Source organism: Staurois parvus, unplaced genomic scaffold, assembly GCF_062004578.1.
Source record: "Staurois parvus isolate SC_StPar_1 unplaced genomic scaffold, SC_StPar_1.0 ptg000090l, whole genome shotgun sequence".
NCBI classification, from domain to species: Eukaryota; Metazoa; Chordata; class Amphibia; order Anura; family Ranidae; genus Staurois; species Staurois parvus.
The window spans coordinates 19,355,001-19,367,896 of NW_028317886.1; the positions used below are offsets into that span (position 1 = coordinate 19,355,001).

The 12,896-nt window shown below is 38.9% G+C and overlaps 1 protein-coding gene across 2 annotated transcripts in view; it reads left to right on the forward strand.

Moving 5' to 3' along the window:
• Positions 1-12,896, forward strand: part of LRBA (LPS responsive beige-like anchor protein) — a 970,380-nt gene that overhangs the window by 298,675 nt on the left and 658,809 nt on the right. The gene's annotated exons all lie outside the window — the stretch shown is intronic.

Here is a 12,896-nt window from a genome sequence, read left to right on the forward strand (position 1 = left end):
GATTGTGGCCAAACAGATTATCTGATTTTATTTTTTATTGTATCACTGACTGCCAAGCTACCTTCTCTTTTTTTTTTTTTTTTTTTTTTTTTTGTTCCTACAGTATATGTGCTTTCTCCTGCAAACAACGTTTTATGTAGAACCATAGGATCACTCAATGCCCACTGACCATAGGGATGTAAACCGTGTGTCCATTACCCTTTTCTGTCCAGAGGTCATTTGTGGCTATATACACCAATAGGCCATAACTTTATGACCACTGGCCGGTTAAGTGAATAACATTGATTTTCTCATTACAATAGCATTTGAAAGTTGGCTCGGTGTTTTAGGCAGCTACATGCTGGTCCTGGTGATGTTTTCGTTGTCAGGGTTCCCATGCTGACCCATGTCCACAGCCAGAAGCACCTTCATTGGTCAGGTGAGTATCAGAATTGGACCGCAGAGCAATGTAAGAAGGTGGCCTGTTCTGATGAATTGTATTTTCTTCTACATCATGTGGATGGCAGGGTGCACGTGCATTGCTTACTTGGGCAAGAGATTGGACCAGGGTGCAGCATGGGAAGAAGGCAAGCCAACAGAGGCAGATGCTTTGGGCAATGTTCTACTGGAAACCCTTCATTCTGCCTTTCATGTGGATATTGCTTGACACGTACTGCCTATCTAAACATTGTTGCTGACAAAGAACACCCCTTTGTGGAAACAGTATTTCCTGATGACAGTGTCTAGGTTAATGTGCTCTGCCGCTCTGTAAAAATGGTTCAAGAATGGTTTGAGGAACACAACAATGAGACTGAGTTATTGACTTGGCCTCCAAATTCTCTCACACATATACACACAAACACACACACATATTCTGTTAACTCAACAATGTCTCTGCACCCCTCCGATTCCCCATTGTGACAGCAAGCACTTACTGTCACACTTTAAAAAAAAATGGAGCCCTGCACGTCCACGTCATTCATTCTGTGAATGGGAAACTACAAGTCCCAACAGCCTTTGCGGCTGTTGGCTTGTAGTTCTCAGTTAACTACCACGGCACTGTTGAGTGCTGTTGTAGTTCATTGATTCTTCCTGTCAGTGTAAAACTGCCTACTCATACAAGGTACGAGCAGACAGATTACATTGACAGTCTGCAGGAGAGCTGCATGGTACCAGCAAACTGCTGGTGCAATGCTTTTCAGGCTCCTAAAACAAAAAGTAGTAAATGCACATTTTTTTTACCTGCAAAAAAATGTGTATTTATTATTTTTTGTTAAAATGTGAACTTCTCTTTTAAGCTGGCTTTACCCTGCCAGAATTTCAGCTGATTAAGTCGGAATTTGAACTATGGGTGGACCTGTTGGCAAACCTCCAAATCCAATCAGATTCAAAGCAAATTCAGGAGACCGTGGGTCTGAACAAGAGGAATTCAAATTGTCTATGGCCAGCTTTATAAAGAGAAGATATTAATAGATCTGATCCAGTGAATTTTGTTCCAGTAGGTTGTTTCCAATTTAAAGAATTTAATTGTATGCTAATATCTTGTATAGATCAATAGCATATGTGACTGACTTGGTGTACACATTGTTCAGGACTTGTCATTCCAGTTTACTACTGATGAGTAGAGAACTTCTATTATTATTCCTTGTGTTTTAGCAATGTTTTGTAATGGTGGAGGATTTCTTATTTGTAATTAATTGTTACATGACCTAGCAGTGGTTGTCGCAGTTTGTAACCATATACTGTACTAAGAATTTTTTCTTATAGTGGTGTAAGGATCTGGTTTGCCTTAAATGGGTTTTTCGATTCAAGATAGGGATATAAAGTGTATGTTGTATAGTCTGGTTGAACTCTCAATAAGAAGACCTAAAGGAGCCTGTTCTGAATAGGTATGTAGGTTGCTAATATTGACTTTTGCAGAAAATACTAGTACCCATGCTGAAGTGTTGATTCATTGGCTTAAGTTCTAAGAAGTCTTAGGAATCTTTGAAGCCAGAGTAAGCTAGGCAACTAGCATTTTTTGTAGAAAAACATTTCCTGCTTCCTCTCAGCTTCGTTTTCATTTAAAAAATCTTCTGTTTTGGTTGCCAAAATCTTCAATTCAATTTGAAATCAAACTGACTGACAAAACAGACCATAGATTTTCCAAAAGTGTTAATTTTGAGCTAGATTGGAACCATCTCATGGCCTTAGAAACCTCAAAAAGGTTGGTTGGGCAGATTCAAAACGCTTTCTCTGGCCATTGTTCTGATTTAAATTCGCTGAGGTGGATCTGTGGTAAGCTGTTCTACAGCTCACTTCTATGCCCTCCCTCCTCCCTACAATATGAGTAAATATTAACAGTGGGGGCCTAGAACTAATTTCATTAACTAAATTACTGGTTAAATAACAGGAAAAACATGTACTTGGACCCCATTACTAATGATTACAAGTGTTTCCTCAGCCCTTTGCACCCTACCAAATCAAATTTTCAGGATATCCTTTCAAAGAAACCGCAGTAGTGGTAAATACTGAGTCATTGATATTTATTATGAAATCATTTATATTGGTTGTGTTAAGTTACTGCACATTGCATTACGGCAGTCCATTCATTTGAATAGGCTGCTCTCCTCTCCCTCCCATCAGCATGCAGAGATCAGCTCTTGCAGCCATTGGCTGCAGGCTCTGATCAAATGCTAGTTTTCCATGACTGTTCGGTAGAAGCTGCGTTTTAGCCAGCCTTTGTTGAACAGACAGCACTACATATGGACCAAAAGTCATCCAGTTCCTACTGAATCAACCAATTTTTGGTTTGTGTTTATCCTTCTCTAAACCCCCCCCCCCCCCCCGTCAATATACACGGACCCTGCTTTAATCCCTAAAATCAAAATACACAGAGCAGCACTGATCAAATGCTGGTTTTCCAGCATGACTCTTCGACAGAAGTCAGTCTCTTGAACAGACAGTAGTACAAATGGACTGAAAGTCAAACAGTTTCTGCTGAATCGGCTGGTTTTCTGCTTTTACCCCAGATGGAAAATCAGCTGATTTAGCAGGAACTGCCCAGTTCTTGGTTTGTGTGTGCTTCTATCAAACAGTCATGCTATAAACACAGCAATTGTTCAGCTGATCTGTGTATTGACAGAGGAGGAGTCCCCCACTGTCGGAATACAATAGTTTAGGCATGGGAGATTCCTGCATCACACATTGTTTGTGATGCTGGGATATATGTCTGTTTTTTTTTTTTTTTTTTTTTTTTTTTTTTTCAACCTGCTGGTTGAATGAAAAAAAAAAAAATGCACTGGTATACCCAGCTTTAGTCATGTGTGGATGAAAAAGGATATCTGTGCTTATGTTTTAACCATTTCAGGTAGATCTGCAGGCATATTAAGTCTAACCTGCAACTATTCCCTGTGTGGAAATTTTGTTTTAATGAGGACATGTAAATCCTGTTTCTGAACTCCTAATTTTTTTGTAGTCTAAGTGCTTCTTTTTTTTGAGTTCTAGTATCTCTTAAAATATAATCTGCTTTTGCTTATCATGTTAGTAGTAAATTGTGTCACTGAATGTTACAGAATAACTGTTTTAATGAGAAGGATATCAGTCTGTAGGTCAAGGGTTCTGACCAATTGACAAACCTTTGACCTTCATTTGCTGCCCGCATGACTAGCTTGTGCAATGAGTAAGGATAATGCAAAATTAATGTTTCTTTGCATCGATTTATGCTACGTTAGTGCCTATACCACCAAATTTATTTAGACTGAGCTGATAGACATTTCATGAATACAAATGAAGGAATCATAGAAGGTGTGAAGAATCAATGCCCCACATTGTCAATAAAATGCAATAAGAACAATTACTTTAGGAGATTACACCTAATAGATTTTACAATGAAGTAGCAAGTGATACTTATGCTTCGAGTGGGCTTATTACTGCAAGTGCAAGTCAGTGTGCTTCTGCCCAGAAATAAAGGCATTATCTCACCTAAAACAGAAACTGTAATTTTCTTATATAATGGTTTCTATTGCAGTAATGTTTTAGCAATATTGGCAACTGGGACACCCCAATTCCTCCTCTTTAAAGTCCCAGAAATAGGAAAAATCAGCGGTTGCAAAAACATGAATTTTCAGTTGCTGATTTCTGCATCATTTCAAAATTTTACACCTCTGATTTCAGTGACAGAATCCCTATATTTTTTAAATTACCTGATACAAATTTGATATAGAATATAATCGACAGATCCTGTGTAGGTCTCTTCACTTGTCCTTTAGTTTGGTACCATTCTTTAGCTTGGTGGGATTCTTTTATTCTTTCAGTAACAAAGACATTCATGGCAATCTTAAATATTGCACTGTAGTTTAGTACAGTTGCAGCATAGTTGAGCTGTTCTGGAATGTGTATGTAAGATTGCATGATGTGTAGAGGGTTATACAGTTCATGAGTTTTCTCAGTTATCCACACATTGGGCTATTTGGATCTCCAAACATTCTGGATAATTTACCTGAATCTAAAGCTGGACGTACACAGGTCGAATTCCAAAAGGATTTTCTGTCAAAAATCTTTTCTAAGAATTTACATTCAAATTTCTCACAATTTGTGGGGCACAGAAATGGTCGATTACCGTGTGACCATTGAATCTGAGTGATCAGGCATGTTAGAAATTTTAAAAACTACTGAATTTCTAGTCAATGATAGGAGAATTGTGCAAGAAATTTATTCGAAAAAGAAATGAGCATCAGCTGTGACCTGGAAAGAACAAAACATTCTTGGCCATGAAATTCTTTTCTGTAGCAAAATGAGGTGAAATTGAAGGCTTGGTCGAATTTTGAAATCAATGGTGGCACCACAAAACGTACAAAATTTCTGATTTTTTACAGGATAATTTTTTCGGAATTCAACCAATGTATGGCCTGCATTAGCAATAGAGAAATATTTTTTTTCAGCGGTGTCTGAAAATTAAATGAAGTCAGATCATACAAAATAACACGTGCATTGTTTGTTGATTTTGGTTCAGTGTAAATTGAAGGCCTCTTTTTTTTTTTTTTTTTTTTATTTGACTTATGAAAAAATGTGCAGGTCCATGAACCTTAAACCTGTAGAATATTTAAGAAGAAAACGGCAATGCATTGCACTGGTGAAGTCAGGCCCTATTGACACACATCATTAATAAATAAATATATATATATATATATATATATATATATATATATATATATATACACAGTATATGTATATTACTTTATTGTTTTATTACGTGCTGCTTAGTAAGTTTTGCTTCATAAATATAGAAGTTTATATCCATGGGCTGTTTTTTTCCCCAAAGACATGTAGATACAGCATTGTACACAGATAAAAAGGGCAGATTTTATAACTGTGATCTTAATCTGTAAAGATTCTGTAGCCACTTACTATAACCTCTGCAGAATTTTAGTTGTGTTCTGCTGTGATGGAATCATCAGCAGCACATAGTAAATGGCATCCTCTAAATCAACTCTTTTTCACAGGTGTCACTATACTCAGTAATGCTAATGTCTGTATTGGGCTGTTGTTTAAGGGCTTGTTTGTTTGCTTTTTTTCCACCCGCAGAATGGTGAAAATATACTTTCTTTGCAGTAATGTTGCAAACTCTCTTATGTTGCCCAGTCTGGAAGGCTGGTATAATAAAATGTTTAAGCCTTGAAGTGGCTACGTGTGGTGATGATGATTGCCTGTTGTTGTGTGATAATTAAAATTTTCACTTATAATTTCCTTATTCAGAGAGGTCATGGTGGCAGTCACCAAAGTGATTCATTTTCTTAAGGCCTGAACCGTCTTTGACTGTGTGAAGCCTAGAGATATATGAAATTGAATGGCTGTTCAATGCTCTGCAGATACTGGGAGGGTGCAGTTTGAATTTGATGGATGGACTTTCTGCTTTTTGGGAGGGGAGTGCTCAGATAAGGTAGGAAGTGATATACAACTGCTAAAATTCCAATTAATTTCTTTTAAAGTGATGGAAAGGATGGGGTGTCAAAGATCGAGGGTTCAGGTCAAAAACTGGATTTTAATCACGTAAATAATATGGTGGCTTTACCAAGTTAACATGTATAAATGTGGTGTGAAACTTTTCACATTTGTCATCTTTCATGGATGTGATGATCTGGGTAATAGCTATAATGCTGGAGCCATAATTAAATGAGCCACACGACTCACTTGCAGCTTGATTTTAGCTTTCATTATTACAGGGCATGCTTAACATTTTGTTTTTAGCTAAAGGTACAGAGTGTAAACATAATGCATTAACTGAACCATGGGACGGTATCCTGTCAGAGCCAACAAATGAGATTGAAATCTGATGTTTTCAAACATTTCTATGTTAACAAACATTTCTAGTAATTTTTGTGGTTATACAGTCTGAGGAGGTATGAGGGACTGGATAGATAAATCCAGAGTCTGACTGTTCTAAAGCATTGTTTCCCGTACCATGCAATTTAGCTGCCCCTGTGAATGAGACTAGAAGACAGGTCAGGGGAGCACTGTGAATGCTAAAGCTAATGAATAAATGCCTTCAAAGTTCACTTGTGATTACAGATTCCCTGTAAGGTTGGTCCACCAACTCTACATACATTCTTTAGCCCCCCAAACAAACCATTCAATCACCAGCAGAGAAATCCACACGTAAGTTTGAAGTCTTCATTTTTGGAGGGTTCAAGGCCAAGTGCCTAAACAGCCAGGTGCCAAGTACAGACAACTTCATGTGGAATATGAAGGGAAGCTAGTTACATTCTTTCCTACACTTGGAAGTACCAGATATTATAATTTTCAAGGTTGAACTAGCAGGGCAAGGTAACAGCGTCTACTATCCCTTCACCTCCTGACTGCCACATATACACCTAACTTGCGTTCCCTCATAGCTCCTTGTTCCTCCACAATCCGTGACATTTTCTGGCACTTCTGGGTATTGTAGGAGGTGAAACGCATGAACACTTTGCTGATTTCGGGAATGCTTTAGATGTCTTTCCATTTTACTAATAAAGTACCATTGAGGATCAGAAGTGAACTCCAGCTCTTTTATCTACTCATTGAGGAGTATGCTACCTGTTCCGTGTTACAGTGCCATGGCAAACCAGCCAATTGCTGAGCCCAAGCACTGATATGTAGCTGGCAGACTAACACCACTCCCCTGTCACTCAAAGGAAGCAAAGAGCTGTGAAAGGGAATGTAAGGTGAGTGTAAAATAGACATTTGAGATTAAAAAAAAAAAAAATTTATACTCGCCTAAGTGGTTGCAGCATCAATCTGATGCTGCATCTGTCCCCCGCCCGCTCTACACTGGGAATTAAGCAATAAAAGACCACTGATTGCTCAGTTTTCAGTGAGCAGAGAGCCGGTGACTGTCAGTCATTGGCTTTCTTCTCTGCCCCTCAAGTGCTCACTGGAGCGCATGGATGTGGAGGGGGCAGGAGCAGCTGGCTCAGACTCAGAACAAACTGCGCTCCTTTGATCCCTAGATGATCTATGGTCATAAAAAGCTTTGACCCTACTTCTCCTTTAAGTGAGCCATGGCTCATGGCTTTTTCAGAGGCACTGTCACCTTGCACTGTATCATCGAGGTGACAGCATCTTTTTAAAGAAAAATTTAAAGTTTTTAAAAAGTCCTTTTCTAACAAAACCATTTAATTTGAATTTTTAGCGGCCAAGCAGCCCATTTTAATAGTGTAGTAATAGTTGCATATCTGTGGGCTGCCTACACTAAAAGACAGTGCAATTTTTGAGTAAAATTACCAATGCAGAGAACAGGCATATGCCACTCTTGGGGGAAAAAAGAGAAGCTCGCTGCCGTAATGCTGAAAATGAGTGTCTAAACTGTGTCTTATAGACTTCTCACCTTTTTTTTTCTACATGGTTTATGCTAAGGAAATGAATGAGCTCGTTAACAAAAAAAAGGTTTTCTGACCATAGTTTCTGGCTTTGTTCCTTCCTACTTTGCAGTTTTGGGTGTTTCTGTCAACCTTTTTTGCTTACCCCATGGCATTCTCCATAAATTAAAATCCAATTTAGAGAGCAGGACCCCCTTTCAACTGCCATAACAATGTACACTTGAAAGCGCAAAGATTACTCTGTCATATAGGTATAGCAAGCTTTTCAATGGTTTACCAATCTGGCATTTATCATAACTGGAATATCAGTTTTGGGTTGACTAACCATTTGAAGCAGACCTGTATTTCATTTATCAGATTTGTCTAATAGTAATTCATTATCACAGTTTAATGTGAAAAAAGCAACAGGGCTTAATATGCCTGCATATGTGATGCACTAAATACCCTCTGGTTTTTCAGTCTCATAGGCACTTGTCAGGACTTTGTCATCACTAGATTATCATTCCTGCTGCTGCTTCTGATGAGTGGATTATACTAGTGGTGTCATCAGGCAAGATCTAGGGGCACAGGACATGAGCAATGGATCAAAAATTGGGCCTAGGTAAAAGAGCTGGTGCAGACTGCTTTGCTATATTATTCAAAAAAGCTTTTTCAGACATCTTTTAAAGTGTACAAAAAAAAAAAAAGAAATGATCAAATAAGGTTAAGCTACCATATCTATTGCAACCTCACCTTTTTATATTGTTGTCTATTGTCCAGTTGTATTCTTTTTATTTAACTGTTTCAATTAATCAACTTGGGCCAGTCTACAGATTGTCACGGATCATTACATCTGCTTGTTAGATTTTGCTATATGCCTTGAAAGGGCCCACAAATTTTAACTGGAAGTGGTCTATTACTACATTAGATTTTTTTCTTTAAGCAACACGGTCTCCTTACCCATTCAGGGAAATATGACAGTGTCCGTGTAAAGCCAACCCCTGACCACTTCCTACTCCAGTCTCCTTTCCGTCATTACCAGTGTAATATAATCTGTGTTGACTGGTGTCGAAGTCAGAGGGAGCACCTACATATCCGTCGCCTCCTTGTCACAATGCAGGAGCCTGGTGATGCACTGGATATTTTTCAGTTGCATCCACAGAACAGAGTGGGGTTGTGATGAGGTGGGGAAGGGTTGCTGGAGAGATGGGAATAAAGTGGTTTGCAGCTTGGCTTTACACACACTGTCACTTTACACTTTATCTTACTAGGTGACAGTATCTCTTTAAAGAGAATAATGGGACAATTCACTTAAGGTTATTGCATGAGTTAAGTCAGTCACATGACCACCTATTGCATGCGATACTGAAAATGTCAACTCACTATTGCTGACATGCTTTGTTTACCGAAAATAGCAAAAACGCTCTGTAAATACCGCATAAAATGAACTTAATTCACATAAGGAAATAAATAATTAAATGCATGTGGTAATTAGGTAGTGGTTTAGGCATGCGGTTTTACTGGTAACTGTCAGTAAATGTCATGGTTGTTAATCACTTGCCACCCGGCCTGTAGTCAAATGATGGCCAGACTAACACCTCGTTCCTCCGGGAGGATGTCATATGATGTCCTTCACATCTTTGCATGTGCCCAGATCTGTCACCGGTACCTCGGACACGGCCGATGACAGATCTGTTTACCGGCCCCATTGCCAGTACCATGTGACCAATCACAAAAGGTCACATGACAGTTGTATACAATGGATGGCTTTCTTTCATGCCATCTATTGTATACAAGTGTATCTAGCTGTGAATGGTCATAGCGACCACATGCACAGGCTGGGCCAATCACAGCCCATCTGTGTCATGTGATTAGCTGTGGCCAATCCCAGCTAATCACAAAAAAAAAAAACACCTGAATCTATTTAATTCAGTTAAATGCTTGCTTATAGCAAATCTTTGCTATAAGCAGTCAAATTGTGTAAAAAAAAAAAAAAAAAAAAATACTGATCACTTCCTCAAAGTAGTACAATGCTACTATGGTAACATTATACTACTTTGGGCGTAGTGTAATATGAAAAAAAATCTTAAAGAGAAGAATGTAATAGAAAATTTTTTTTTCGTACTGTCACCAGTCAGTGTCTCTGATCACCGCCACACTAGTTATATGCTGATGCTGTACTGCACTGGTGACAATACGTAAAAAAAAAAAAAAAAAATTGTGAAAATGGTTTTAAATTCTTAATTTTCCAAAAAATTATGACAAAATTACAACTTCAAAAAACTTGCCATGCCTCTTATGAAATACGTCGGACTGTCTACTTTGCAAAAAGGGGTCATTTGGGGGATATCTGTACTGTTCTGACATTTGTGGGCCTCAAGAAATTAGATTGGCTGTCAGTATTTCAGGATTGATCAATTTTCAGATATATCCCATAGTTTGTAAACTCTATAACTTTCCTACAGACGAAGTAATATTGATTTGGGTTTTTCACCAAATGTAGCAGAATACGTCTTGGCCTAAATTTTATGATGGGGGGGGGGGATGTGTGTGTGTAGAGAGGGAGAGGTATAATTTTTATTTATTTTTTTTAATAAAGGGGGGGGTGGGAGAACCCTACGCCATTTTTTAATTTTGGCATGGGGGTTCCCCTCAAAAATCTCTATACCAGACCCGAAGGGTTTGGTATGGATGGGGGGGGGGATCCCACTAATTTTTGTTGCTTTATTTTTAATTGCTGCCATTTTTTTATGTTTTTGTTACATTCAGCTATCAGCGAGGAACCCCACTGATTGCTGAAACATTACCACATATTTTCACAACTAAAATACCTCATGCAGTATTTTAGTAACATTTTTTGAATACCAACATTTGCAAAAAAAAAAGTCGTCTCTTACCGCATACTTGGATGCGGTAAGATACCGCTTAGTGAATTGTCTCCACAGACACTTTAAAAATACCTAAATGCATAGAATGTAGGTATCTGCTTTAATATACAGTGTGTTGTTGGCTATGCAAAAAAATATTATAGCTTTTATTGCAAGCCATAACAACATCAAATCCAAAAGTTAAAAATGTATTATGTACTCCTGCAATATATTCAAATAAAAACAAAAAAACCCTAGTTTATATCGCCCAGCCTAACAATTTTTTTATTCCAGTTTTGAAATACAGATTATATCCACTTCACTCAAGTATGTCCAGCTCATCAGGTAGGCACATACTGTATGATGGGATATTAAAGACCGTCGCGATCTACTTCTTAAGGAGATCTAGAAGTAGTGATCTAAAATATATTTATTATCACGAAAACATAACTAAATATATATACAATCAATCCATCAGACTTAAATTTTACATGTACATATACACTATATTGCCAAAAGTATTGGGACACCCCTCCAAATCATTGGATTCAGGTGTTCCAAGCACCTCTATGGCCACAGGTGTATATATAATCAACCACCTATGCATGCAGACTGCTTCCACAAACATTTGTGAAAGAATAGGTCAGAGCGTGGCCAGCGCATGCTGAAGCGCACAGTGTACAGAAGTCGCCAACTATCTGCAGAGTCAATAGTAAAAGACCTCCAAACCGTGTGTGGTCTTCAGATTAGCACAACAGTACGTAGAGAGCTTCGTGTAATGGGTTTCCATGGTCGAGCAGCTGCATCCAAGTCTTACATCACCAAGTGCAATGCAAAGCATATGCAGTGCTGTAAAGCACGTCGCCACTGGACTCATGGACGTGTCTGGGTTTGGCGGTTACCAGGAGAATGGTACTTGGCTGACTGTATTGTGCCAAGTGTAAAGTTTGGTGGCACTAGTGCACAAATCAAGGTCCATATAGACATGCATGAGCGACTTTGGTGTGGAGGATCTTGACTAGCCTGACTGGTCCTGACCTAAACCCGATAGAACACCTTTGGGATGAATAAGAGCGGAGACTGCGAGTCAGGCCTTCTCTTTCGATATCAGTGCCTGACCTCACAAATGCGCTTCTGGTCAAACCTTCCCATAGACACACTCCTAAACCTTGTGGACAACCTTCCCAGAAGAGTTGAAGCTGTTGTAGCTGCAAAGGGTGGGCCAACTCAGTATTGAGCCCTACAGACTAAGACAGGGATGCTATTAAAGCTCATGTTCGTGTAAATGCAGGCGCCCCAATACTTTTGGAAATATAGTGTATGTAGTCATACAAAACAATATCAATGGCATACAGATATCGCATATGTCTGCGAGGACTGCATGGGATTAAAGCAAGCGAAAGGCAAAAAATGTATGTGTATACAGTAGGCAATATATTGGACAAAAATCTTTGCTTGGGGCGCTTTTAGGGACATGCTCCTGTAATTTTGACCACTCTGTGATATTTGCTGATTTGCTAGTGTTCTTATTTGATGACCTCTGAAGATAGATAGATATAGAACGTACCTGAACTCGCTTTGTATAGGCCGGCCAGTAATGTTTGCTTCAGCAGTGGATTCTGCTTTTGGTGCTCACCTTGCTATGTTGGTATGAATGTAGTTAGATACAAGTCCAGGGCTGTGGTTCATCCCTATGGTTCCCAGACCCTGGATAACCCTTCAAGGGTAAGCCCACAGTGAAGGGCAAAACCCAGGACCCTTAGCGAGTACAGAAATACAGATAAGGTAAGACCGGGTTCCCTGTATTGTAGCTCAGTTTCTAAGCATACCAACACCACAATGCTCAGTGCATAGGCCAATGTATGGGTGGGGGAATGGGGATTTATTCGCTGTTGTGCTTGTCTCCAATACCTTTTGGTGTGATAGATGATTTTCTTACAGTTTAAGATTTTTTTTTTTTCCAATCTGGACATTGTGTAAAGATGGTGATGCAGTTGCAACAAGCCTTACTGCTGATGCACTTAGCCTGCCAAGTCTTTGAAAAATGAGTGCAGCATGTTTTTACTACATTTCCTCAGGTGCGCAATATGCGGCCTGTGTGACAAATCATTGGCTATTCCCTGGATCAGCTTTACCTGTAAATATTAGTATCCAATTATATTATGTGCTTTTAGGAAAGAATTCAGACCTTTCTAAAAACAATATACTGAGCTGGCCGGAACCAGCTCTTGAG